The following is a 13,114-nucleotide window of genomic DNA, read 5'->3' as shown; positions in this document are numbered from 1 at the left end:
CATACCCTACTTGAAACAAAAAAAATCCAATAAATTTATCCCCCATTTGCTCACTGCTTTAGCACTGTCTGACTACTCTGCTGACGGTCCACACAAGCATCATCTCAACCCATTTACGAATATTTCATCAAGATCAGGAACTTCACACTGTGCCATTCCAAAACCAACAAACGATTTATTCGCAAGCCCATGTATCTCGGGGCTGGGTATAGAAACAGGCCGGTTGAAAACGTTCTACTTCATTCATTCATTCATTCCTCAGATCCGCACCCCCACCTCCTTCCACAGCCGCCCCTCACTGCGCACGCGCCACTCTCCCTCTCTCTCCCCCCACCCTCACGAACCGGGTCGTCCCGCGCATGTGCAGTAGCCCTTTCGCTCTCTCGGTCACTGGCTGCTCCTGTGTCGTTCGGTTGGAAATTGGGAAGCCTCCCTCCCTCCCGGTCGGTGTGTGTGTGTGTGTGAGAGAGCGCGCTCTTCAGAGGTACGTCTGGGCCTATCACACTGGAGAGAAGTGGAAACATCAGGTAGCCTGTGTTCGGGAAGGGTGAGGGTTGTGAAAACTCTGGAGGTTGCTCGAAGGGGTTTTGTTTGTTTTAAATGTAAAGGCCGGGGCCAGGAGTGGGCGGATGGCATCATTTTTTGCCTGTTGTTCTCCAGGGGTTACGGTCCATAATCTTTCCGCCTGCCACGAGGTTGGGTCCTTGGAGAGGCAGGGCTAGTTAAAGGCGTTAGCTCTGTATTTCTGGAATAGGATCCATGCTTTCGGCTCGGTGGAGCCTGTTGGATGGCGGGTAGAGTGTGACCTTTAACAGCATACAAGGTTGGAGCACTGACAGCTATTGCATATCCTTTGGGCAAAGACTTTTTAAAACTATTTTTAAACAATGCCGCATTTGCAAGCGGTCTCCTTTCTGGTTTGTAATAAAAAGTCTGCCATGTCAGGTTTAACACGTATTTTACTTTTGTTTGGAACTGTACTTAAAACTATCCGTTTACACCCAATGTACTGAATGGATTTTGCTAAAGAAAAGTCATTCCAATTTGGAATGGGCAGTAGCTCCCCACAGGTGCCAGGGCTAGGATGACACATGAAAATGTCCATGTCTGAATCTTAGATTGAAACTTTGAGGTGAAGATATTGTGCGAATGGTGTCAAAATTCTCTTTATAGAGAACACTTGCCTTAGATGTCAGATATTTTCACAACTTCATTAATTCTAACACCACTGATGAAACCTCAGATAGATAAGTACAGATAATAAACTTTTTATTTAATGTGTTTAGGTCATTGCAGGAATACCAGGAATAAAGACTGTACCACATCTTTTCTGTATCATTGAACATGACCTTCGTGGATTGTGCAATGGGGAGAGGATTACTCCCTAAATGTTTGCTTTGTAATTTCAAAAGCACAATGAGAATGAAAGGAAACAAATATCAAGCATCAAAATTAATATGCATGGTCTTTCAAACTTGTTTAACATATTTGTGGGTTTTTAATGTTGAAAAGTGAGTCTACAATGGTTATCTGTACTGTTGGGATTCTTTGCCTTTAAAAGTTGAGAAGCATTGCTTCAGCTGGGAAGTGACACATGGTCTTGAATCAATAAAAATTATACAATCTTTATCCATCCATCCATTCATATATTTGAGAGTTTTCTGTGCTTGACCTCCCTTGTCACCTTCCTGAAATAAAACTGCATGAAGACATGATAGTGCTACTTTAAAATTTCAGAATGTTGCGTGAGGTACTTCTTAGACTTTCCATCGAAATTTAATTTTTGTGCAAAATGGGGTGTTAACTATCACTGAGCAATTATTTTGTAAGCCAGAGCTAAATTATTGAATGATAACTTCTAAGAATTGTGTGGATATCATGTTGTAACTAACTAAATTGCAACAGCAGATTATTTTTTATTTTCTGGTGTGGGTGTCATTAAGTAGGCTAGAAGTATTTCCTTTTTCAATTGTTGGGAAATGTGGTGATAGGCTTTTATTTTGTAATGCTGCATAGTGTTTGAGTCAACTATGACTCGCAAAGCCACTTGTTGGAAAGTTCAGAGTCACTCACATTGGTATGGAAATGGATCTACCAACATAAATCAGAAGAGGCAAGAACAGAAAACCTTTCCTAAAAGATGTTACTGAAGCATTTGGGTTTTTTCTTTCAAAATGATGGTGATACAATTACTGATACCAGCTTTTTAGTTCCATGCTTTTTGTATAAACTGAAAGTATATTCTTAAAAGTGCTGGCATGGAGTTTAAAGAAATGGTCTCTGCATGATTAGTCCAGAACAATTGACTTAGTTTAATAACATAATCTATGCTATCGTGTGCACCAATGATATGTTACTGCACTACAAATGCACCATAAGTTTTTTAGAAAGTAACATAATACATATGAAATTCAACTTGTTATATGAGCATAGTACTTTTGTACTTCTGCATTTTATCTGTTTAAATGTGTTTTCTTTCTACTGCATGCCAACCAGACGTTCATACTGATGACTTGCATTGAAGTTCATGTCAGTATAATAGTATAAATGTGTAACCTATTGCAAGGTGTGCATTAAAGTAGCATGAGATCTTTCCATCCACTTCAGAGGGCAGATAAGTCTCAATTTAACCTCAAGCAGTTCCACACACCCTCTGTACCACACTGAAATGTCAGCTTAGATAATATAAGTAAAATAGGATAAGAGAAATTGGAGTAGAAATAGGCTATTTGACAGCTTAAGCCTGCTTTAATATACAGTAAGATCATGGCTGATTTGGCAGTAACTTTAACTCTTTCTCCCTTGCCCCCATAATCTTCGGTCCTTTGTAAATCAAAAATCTTTAGTTCAGTTCCAAATACAGTTTTATTGATTTAACCTCCATTTTTTGCACGGGTGGAAAACTCAATTATGGCAACTCTCATGAAAGGAGACACTCTTCCTCATCTTCATTTTAAATGGGAGACTTCTTATTTTTAAATTTTGCCACCTTGTTCTAGATTCCCAGAGGGGATTTCTGCATCTATTGTGTTAAACCTCTTCAGAATTTAACATGGTTCAATTAGATTACCCCTCATTCTTCCAAACTCAATGAGCAAGAGGCCAACATGCTCATCTTCACTTCCATAAACTAAACCCTTTATCCAAGATTCAGCCTTGTAAGCCTGCCTTGAACTAATTCCACTGCAACTATGTTCCTCCTTGAGTAAGGTGCAGAATTGTACACAATACAAGGAGTAATTTCACTACTGCCCTGTACAGTTGTATCAAAGCTATGCTTTTATACACCATTTTTCTCTTGCAGTAAAGACCAGATTCCATTTGCCTTCCTAATTATTTGCTGTACCTTTATAGTGGCATTTTGCGACTTATGTACAAGAATATTTAAATCTCTCTACACTGCAGCATTCTACAGTCTCTCTGCATTTCAAAAACAATATGCTTTCATTGTTTATTCCCTTAGTGGATAAACACTCATTTTCCCACATTATAGTCAAACTGCTAAATTTCTGTCCGCTGACTTAACTTGTGTATATCCCTTTGCAGAATCTTTCTGTCTTCACAACTTGTTTTCCTGTTTATCTTCAAATTGAAAGCAACTTATATTACAATGCAGTCAGATACAATTTAGGTTTGTCTCTGTAACCAGTCTGCTGACTCAGGACAAATAGCTCCTACTATGTTAAGACTGGCAGTGTTAGCTGTGGAATAACACAGATACAATGGCATTATTCTGTAGTTCAAAGAAAATTAAAGCTTGATACTTGTGCTGGAACGTTTGTATTTATTAGACACATTTGATTGGCAGAGTATTTATGAAATATGGTGTTGCTGGGATATGGAGGACTTGCATCTTGTCAGTTTAAGCACATGGGTAGTACAACAAACTGACAAAGTAAATAAGACAATCATAGTCCAGCCAATAATTTAAACTAAACAGGTGATAGATGCATTCATTCGAGGCATCATCACAAAGTAAGTATAGGTATATTATAATTGTTTCCTTTAATCTTAGGTTTTTCTTTCCACATATTGACCTTTTTTACTTGACAGGAAATGTAATGGTTTCTTGAAACTTTGGGAAACATCACATAATTTGTCTGATTGTGTGTAGCGATACAGTCGGTTCTGCTATAATGTGCATTTCTTCAGTGCAAATTGGCTGTAATGTGATTTGAATAATTTAGACCATTATTTGTAGAACGCAAATTTCCCTGACCTGTATTGGCTATACTTCAATTCTGGTCCCATTGGTTTAAATGATGCGGATATTGTGCAATTTTCTTCTTATGCAGAATCACAAGGGAATGGAACTATTGTATTATATCAGAACAGATTGCATTGAAAAAGATTAGGGAAAGGAAAGTTCAGTGCTAGATCAACTGAAACTATTATGTTGATTAGGAAATGTCTCTTAGGTCTTTCAGACTACTGCATGTATAGGACATGAGATTGTATAATGTTGCAAGTGAAGCGGGAACACGTAATGATTGACCTAATATTGACTTTGGTAGGATGCAAAGTTGAAGATGGTCATTGTGGCTGGAAATGGTAAAACTAGAATTTAATAATAAGTAATGGCGAATAATAAGACGTTTGTTACCCAGCCCACTAATCAAAACTGTGCAACTGACATAATTTCACGTAGTATGTTTTATTTTGTCATTTATGTTCCTATGGTATTGATTAAACATCCACTTAAGAACAAAAGTAACGAACTTTAAATAAAATGTCAATGTCCATTATTGACTCAGCAGGATCCCACATTATGCTAGATAATGGAGTTTACATTAATAATATCTTTAATTTGCTAATCCTTAATGTTTTTGTATCAGTACCTTTCAGATGCTGGATAATACTGACAGTTCTTCTATAACGCAATTGTTGCATTCTTGAACAACCCCGCATTATAGTAAACAGCGCTTATAAGTGTTGTCCATGTAATCGTGTTACAGTGAATTCATGCTTTTTAAAAGTTTTAAAAGTTCGCGCTTAAGAAACAGTATCTGTGATTTGTCAATTGTTACAGCGAATTTGCATTAAAGAATGCAGGTCATTCTGCTGTAACACAATGTAATTTAATTCATATAAGGATTGTTGCATATGAGTAAAATACTTCACAATTTTCATTCTTTAACAACTTTCATTCCTTGAGACTGCATCCTTTCAAGAGCAGTAATATTCATTAGTCCAGCCTGGGACACTCATGGCTTTTGTTAATTATGCTTCCAAACTGTTGTTATACTAATCCTACAGGCTCTTAATAACAGTTGGTTTGTCTCAAAGCAATTTATAGAGCAGCTAGCAAGCTTGAGGGCAAGAAAATTTAGAGTATATAAATTGCTGAGCAATGTAGCTTGTGGGAGACTTTGCAGATGATAATTAGTGAAGGACTAAAGAGAGAGCCACTGATCAAAGTTTCAGGGATTAAGAAGATAAGAATGAGTCTCTTCAGAAATGAACTGTTGGATGGAGCAAATTCATGGGTGGAATTGAAGACACAAAATGAAACATCATCATTGTTATTTTGTCATTGGGCGTGGTTATCATTCTGGTTATGCCAACATTTATTGCTCATCCTTAGTTACTCTGAAGCTGAGTGGCTTTCTAGGGCTATCCAGAGGGCATTTAAGCGCCGTCCACATTGCTGTCGATCTGAAGTCACATGTAAGTCAGGCTAGGTAAGGATGGATATTTCCTTCCATAAAGGGCATTGTCACATCTGGTTAACTAAAGGTGGTTAAAAACAATAACTGCAGATGCTGGAAAGTGCTTGGTTAACTAAAGATCTATTGAAGCTTGGTAAAGACAGGAAAGATGGTGCAACTTTCATTGTGGATGAAATATGAACAGACATGTCGGCTAAACTGGCATTTTTGGAGGAAAGAAATGGAGAAGTTAATTGTGCCATAAATTAGGTATAAACAATGTTTTTTTTTCCCCCAGAGTGGAGAAAGATTCTGATAGGCACAGATTCTGATAACACAAGCAAACAAAATGGTATTGTTCTATCATATAAGGAAAAGGAAGATGAGTTTGGGGTTAAGAGCATACCAAGCTTCAGCATTTCTAACTAAAATGCTTTTGGCAACTTTCCCAGCGTTAGGACAAGCTGTAAAACATTCTTTTTTTAATACTATGATAGGCGTTACACAGAGGATAGTCCTTGTTAGAGGATGCCAAAACATAACAGTCTAGAAGTTATAATTGTTCAGAAGGAGGTCATTGAGTTCTTCCTCCTAAACTTGGAGCTAATTTCCTTTATCTTTAGAACCATTTTGAGTCTCCTCTCCACCCTCAAGGAATTTCATTTCTAAAGTTTGGAAACACTACTGGACAAAATCTTTGATGTCTAATTGAGGCTATGTAATGGTGTGGCATAACTTCACTTTTTCTACTCATTACATTTATTTACAAATCCCAAGATACCCCATACACTTTTTGTACAGTATTCTCAGAATGTGTGCTATTACCTTTAAAAATCTATGCATGTGACCTTCTAAGTTTCTGTTCCCTCATACTTTCGAACTGCACTTCATTCTTGGAATCTGCAGATATACGTTTCATTCACATTACATAAATTGCGGTATAGATCAATTACATTCAGTGCAATCTGAGTTGTTTCACTCCACATTGAAGGTTATATTTACAATGTACGATTACATTTCAAGTCAAACATTCCAATGAGTTTTGCATTGTTTCTCAGTACACTAAGGCAGGAGGACTTTGGAAAATGATCTATTCAACTGTGCCTTTACGCCTATGATATCTCTGTATCTTTTCTGGCAAATAGCATCATTTCTCAGGATCAAGGATAACATTCTTCCACACTGGGGTTTAGGTCCTGAAGTGCCTAAATAGTTCAATTCTAGCTCTGAAAATGCAAGCAGAAATTGCTGGAAAAATTCAGCAAGTCTGGCAGCATCTGTGATGGCAAGAACTAACGTTTTTTGGTTTAGTTCAATAAACTGCCACAGATAGTAAACACCGCCTGGCCTGAAGCAGATGGGTGGAGTTCCTGAGTTTTTGCACACTCCTTCCACCTGTGCTTGATCTCCATCTGGATCTGTCAGAGGCACTCAAAATGGCATGTTCATGGAAGCCTGACCAATCTTGAGCTAGAGATTTTAGGTAGCTTTTGAGGATATATTTGGATCACATCCTATGCCTTCTTGGTATCTTCTTGCCATGACTCTGGGTAGAGAACTTACTTTGGAAGTTCTGTGTCAAGCGTGGCCACCATTCAGCCCACTCCATGCCGTTGATTGATCATAACTCGTGCCTTGAAATTGGAGATGCTGATCTGAGAGAGAACACTGATATTGGAGCATCTTTCCTGCCAGTGGTTTTGCAGATTCATCATTGATGGATGTTTCTCAAGCAATTTGAGGTCCGTTTAGTTTTCCATGTCTCTGCATGCAGGAGTGCTGATACCACTGCCACTCTGTAGATGATTAACTTCCTATCATGTTTGAGGTGTTTGTTCCTTGGGTGGCTAAAAGCTGTCCTGGCATTCCGGAGGTATCGAATTTTGTTGATACCTGCAAGTGCTGAGAAAAAAACTCCCTTGGATAAGGGAATTGATCCAATTGTCCAGTGTACTTTGATAGCCAGTGAGTATTGTGGTGTAGTGGAAACATGCTGGTAGAGTATCTTTGTCTTCCAGCTGTTTCCCTCATTCGTCTCTCTGAATGTGGTGGTGATATTAGAACCCTCATTGATTTTTCATTATTTTTGTTTTCTTTTCTCAATTTTAAGTTGATCTGGTGACGGCTTGTTTAAAAGGGAGACAGATTAAATGAGCGTTGTTTGTTTGTAAGGCTAATTGAAGGCTGAGCTTGATTAAAAAGGTTACAACAGATACAGTGACCAATTGGGAAGAGGATTGTGTTTAAACAGATACCTGAAGGTGGCGATTAACTAGGTCACACCTGGGAATTGGTTCCATCAAGTCTGAAAGAGACGTTATGCTCAAGTAGATAGCACTTGTTGAATGGTGTTTAAGCCTTGGGTGGAGTTGACCAGTGTATCAGGGTGGAATCAGAATTGAAGTTTTTGCTTTAATGTTTGTACAACATGAAAACATGCTTTTTTACACTACTGCCAAACAGCTTATTTTTCGCCAGCACCCATCTTGCATTCATGTAGATGTAGGACGCAGGGGAAAAAATGGACACAGACCCTTTGGGCCCAACCAGTCCATGCTGACCATGTTTGAACTGTTTTTTTTGGGCTGTTGTGGAAATAGCATGAGGATTTGAAAATTCCCTGAATAATCTGATACATCAGCTGCTGGAAACCCAAAGAGTAGAAACCTGAGTTAGAAGCATTGCAGCCTTTGCCTGGGTCACCCAAGAAGGTGATCCCAATAACCGTTTCACAAGTGTTTTGTCTGTCTTGTGTGAATGGGAGCTGAAAATAAATGTTTTAAAGCACAGGCATTAATTAGCTTACTGTATTTATTTTTTCTGTTATAGTTGTGCATCTAATAAAAATAAGTTACAAATTTTTGTTTGAGAAATTAAATTTGTCTGGAAACTAAGTATTCATAGTCTGGGATTTGTTATTCAAAAATCAAGTAAGGAAGCATTGGAATGACTGTTTGGGGATCTTCTGGTAAATTTTACTGAATTGTGGATACAGAGATAGAAAGACTATTTTAGTTCAGCTATCTGTATCTCTGTCATAACAGCAATAGTTTTGGTGCAAATATCTGTTTGTAATGTTGGTGGCAGCTGGTCTTGATTCTTCTGGACTGAGTAGTTTCATTTATCTCATTGGTGCAATGATGTCGCCTTGCTTGACTAACGCTGGCACACCTGTTGGGTCTGTGGTGAGGATCATGGCTTGCCTGCTGTCATGCACCAGGTGGAGGATTGGAATATAGCAGGACCAAGAGAGTAATACAGAGCAGGGAAGAGGCTAATCCTCATCAGGAACACAGCAGTGCTTAGAGAGCAAGAACACAGCAGGAGAACAGCAGGAACTGCAACTGTCACCAGGTACCACCTCTCAGGGAAGCAGGCAGGTGATTGCCTGTGGAGAGGGGAAGAAAAAGAGTCACAGTCAGAGCCAGTCACTCCCCTTTAATCGTGACATCAAACTTCAGAAGTGCAACCTGGAACTCTTTCTGACAGAATACTATTTTTCAAGGTAATAAGGGATAGGCAATAAATGCTGGCAATGATGTCCACATCTTGTGAATGAATGAGGAAGACGCAGATTTGACTTGATCAGTGTGACTGTGACCTACTCTCAACATTAATGTAGTGAACTAGCCTGAGAATACAAGTTACAAGGATAGTATGGAAGTTATATAGAAATCATCTATAAATGTGAAGCTACAGCATTGTTATTTCTTTATCTTGATCTAAAGCAAACAGTCCCAGAGTTTGTTTGTTTTTAGCCTTTTCATCTAAAGCTATGTTGAAATGCAGATGTCTGTGGATTAAAAGTGCTTTTCTAGTTTATTTCTGCATGGGATATGTGGAATTTCATCTAATTTGCTGAAGAATGTTCTTTTAAATGCTTCAATTACTAAAACAGCAAAAACTTGCTTGATTGCTAGTGTTTACAGAGAACTGGATAATGGTCTGCGTTCCATTTTGAATTCATTAATGCAGAGGCTGTTCCTAAAAATGAAATTCTACTTTTTTGTTGGTGGAGGGTGTGCTACTACTTTGAAGCAGCCAGTCTAGCCCTTCAAGTATGGAATAATGGTTAGCAGTTCTGGGTAGTGAATAAATAGTCTTTTTAGCAACAGAATATTTAATTAATTCTGATAGATTTTCTAGTTTGGATGGTTTAACTATCTCAGATTTACACTGTGTTTATGGTGTTGCCATCCGGATTGTAAAACTACAATGAAACTGTCAGTGTTCATGAATTGCAATGGGGATGCAAGGTTTTTACTTAGAATCATAAAATATTGTTGCGCTGCATGCTTTTGTTTAATACTTATACTCCAGAAGCCTATGTAGTTTTTGACAAATGTACTTTGTCCAATGCTGTGATACAAATGAGAGCAATGCTCAGTGTGGTACTGGACATTTAATAAGATCAAGGAAGATTCTATGTGTAGTTGGCTTAGAGTAACAGTAGAAAGCTTTGGTTCATCTTGAAACCTCTGGACCAATAGAGGAAAAATAAACTAGGCTGCCCTTTGTGATCATTACTGCTGAAAACGCATATTTATTGTTAGGGAAGGGCAAGATTTGGTTCAGCTGTGATGCTGGTTTGTGGTTGACAAAATAGGTGGGGAAACAAGTAGTGAGGATGACTGACTCTCCAGAGGGATAAAGACATGTTAAGTTAGTGGGCAAAAACTTAGTAAATGGAACGTAATATTACAAAAGATTAAGCAGTAGGTAGGCGGGATAAGGGCAGTCTTGTGGCTCAGTGCTACTGTCCCTACCCCTGGACTATGGGGCTGCAAAGGTATGCAAAAACTTCTCTGAACAGGTTGGTTTGAAAAGTAGAGGAGCTGACTTATTTAGATGAGGGGAAGGAACCACAAAACTACAGCAAGGAATGTTTTAGGAGTCCTTAAGCATGAATTGCAAAATGGTAATAAGTGTTCAGTTAGAGAATATGGACTATTGGCCTTAATTTCAAAGGTGGTGGAGTATGAAAATAGGGAGGTCCTGCTAAAACTATGCAAGGAAATAGTCAAATCACACCTGGAATGCTGTCAACTGTTTTTGTCCCGTTGCTCAAGAAGAGAGATACAGGTATTGGAGATAGTTCAGTAAAGATCCATTGGGTTAATTCTGCAGAGGGCTGCTAAACAGTGTACCCTCTAATTTTCTTATCAGCTGTGTGAGCCTTCAAGGCCTGTGCTGCAATGATTTCCTGAACAAGAAATCAATGCTGCGATCAACGTGCTGATACCAATTGTCATGCACGGCCGTGGAGTTTAAAGGGAGCAGTGCTGTTGAAGCTGGACTGCGGTTGAGATAGACAAGTTTTTAATCAGTAAGGGAATTGAGGATTATGGGGATAATGCAAGAAAGTAAAGTTGAAGGTTATCAAATCAACCAAGATCTCATTGGTGGAACAGACTTGATTGGACAAATGGCCAACAACTTCTATGTCTTACGATCTTATAGAAAGCTAATGGGAAGAAGGAAGTAAATAGGGACAGCTCTTGCAAAAGAGTCAGAGATGTACAGCATGGAAACAGACCCTTTGGTCCAACCTGTCCATACCGACCAGATATCCCAACCCAACCTAGTCCCACCTGCCAGCTCTCAGCCCATATCCCTCCAAACCCTTCCTTTTCATATGCCCATCCAAATGCCTCTTAAATGCTGCAATTGTACCAGCCTCCACCACATCCTCTGGCAGCTCATTCCATACATGCACCACCCTCTGCGTGAAACGGTTGACCCTGAGGTCTCTCTTATATCTTTCCCCTCTCACCCTAAACCTATGCCCTCTATTTCTGGACTCACCAACCCCAAGGAAAAGACTGTCTATTTATGCTATCCATGCCCCTCATAATTTTGTAAACCTCTATAAGGTTACCCCTCAGCCTCCGATGCTCCAGGGAAAACAGCCCCAGCCTGTTCAGCCTCTCCATGTAGCTCATATCCTCCAACCCTGGCAACATCCTTGTAAACATTTTCTGAACCCTTTCAAGTTTCACAACATCTTTCCAATAGGAAGGAGACCAGAATTGCACGCGATATTCCAACAGTGGCCTAACCAATGTCCTGTACAGCCGCAACATGACCTCCCAACTCCTGTACTCAATACTCTGACCAGTAAAGGAAAGCATACCGAATGTTGTCTTCACTATCCTAGCTACCTGTGACTCTACTTTCAAGGAGCTATGCATCTGCACTTCAAGGTCTCTTTGTTCAGCAACACTCGCTAGGACCTTACCATTAAGTGTACAAGTCCTGCTAAGATTGGCTTTCCTAAAATGCAGCACCTCGCATTTATCTGAATTAAACTCCATCTGCCACTTCTCAGACCATTGGCCCATCTGGTCAGGATCCTGTTGTAATCTGAGGTAACCCTCTTTGCTATCCACTACACCTCCAATTTTGGTGTCATCTGCAAACTTACTGTACCTCTTATGCTCGCTTCCAAATCATTTATGTAAATGACAAAAAGTAGTGGGCCCAGCACCTATCCTTGTGGCACTCCACTGGTCACTGGCCTCCAGTCTGAAAAACAACCCTCCACCACCACCCTATGTCTTCTACCTTTGAGCCAGTTCTGTATCCAAATGGCTAGTTCTCCCTGTATTCCATGAGATCTAACCTTGCTTATCAGTCTCTCATGGGGAACCTTGTCGAACGCCTTACTGAAATCCATATCGATCACATCTACTGCACTGCCCTCATCGACCTTCTTTGTTACTTCTTCAAAAAACTCAATCGAGTTTGTGAGACATGATTTCCCACGCGCAAGGCCCTGTTGACTATCCCGAATCAGTCCTTGCCTTTCCAAATACATGTACATCCTGTCCCTCAGGATTCCCTCCAACAACTTGCCCACCACCGACGTCAGGCTCACTGGTCTATAGTTCCCCTGGCTTGTCTTTACTGCCCTTTTTAAACAGAGGCACTACGTTTGCCAACCTCCAGTCTTCCGGCACCTCACCTGTGACCAAAGAAAAACCAAAGGAATTTTGATTCCCTCAGTTAACTAATAGTAATTTATTGAAATTGCATTTCTAGCTAATTGTGGCAGAGATTTCCTTGTTAACCAACAGTGCTACAATTGCTCTACATCTACATGTGCATAATACCCTAAAACTTGTAATCTGATCACCCTGAATTCTCTTGAACCTGTATAGGGCACAGTCAGGTTTCCCAATTGATGTTACTTTTAACAGGTCAGTTGCCCAACTAGCTCCTTCGACTCTGCTTTGAACACCACAGCTGTGTGAGGGTAGCACTTCTGACCTGGATACTTGGTCAGTGCTACTAAATCTATGAAGTCTCAAACCAGTTCCATTCCTCAGTTTCCACCCTACCTAATTCTCCCCTGTCTGCAAAAGCTCCCATGTCCCAAAGCCCTATTTCCCCAGTTTTCCTGTTTCCCATTACTCTGTCCTTACTTACCATCCCCCAGTTTCCCTGTGCCCCCGTTCTGTTCCTCA

The 13,114-nt window shown here is 39.7% G+C and overlaps 1 protein-coding gene across 2 annotated transcripts in view; it reads left to right on the top strand.

The window, feature by feature from the left end:
- The first annotated feature begins 317 nt into the window (after positions 1 to 317).
- The window catches only part of vdac1 (voltage-dependent anion channel 1), a 33,929-nt gene continuing 21,132 nt past the window's right edge, over positions 318 to 13,114 (top strand). The window contains exon 1 of one of the 2 annotated variants that reach the window (XM_072590620.1): positions 318 to 484. The gene's annotated coding sequence lies outside the window, so the exon portion shown is untranslated. Of the gene's footprint in view, positions 528 to 13,114 lie in introns of both variants that reach the window. The other variant, XM_072590621.1, reaches the window with a different exon arrangement.

This window comes from Chiloscyllium punctatum, chromosome 20, assembly GCF_047496795.1.
Source record: "Chiloscyllium punctatum isolate Juve2018m chromosome 20, sChiPun1.3, whole genome shotgun sequence".
In the NCBI taxonomy this organism is placed as follows: Eukaryota; Metazoa; Chordata; class Chondrichthyes; order Orectolobiformes; family Hemiscylliidae; genus Chiloscyllium; species Chiloscyllium punctatum.
This window is presented reverse-complemented; position numbering and strand designations above follow the sequence as displayed.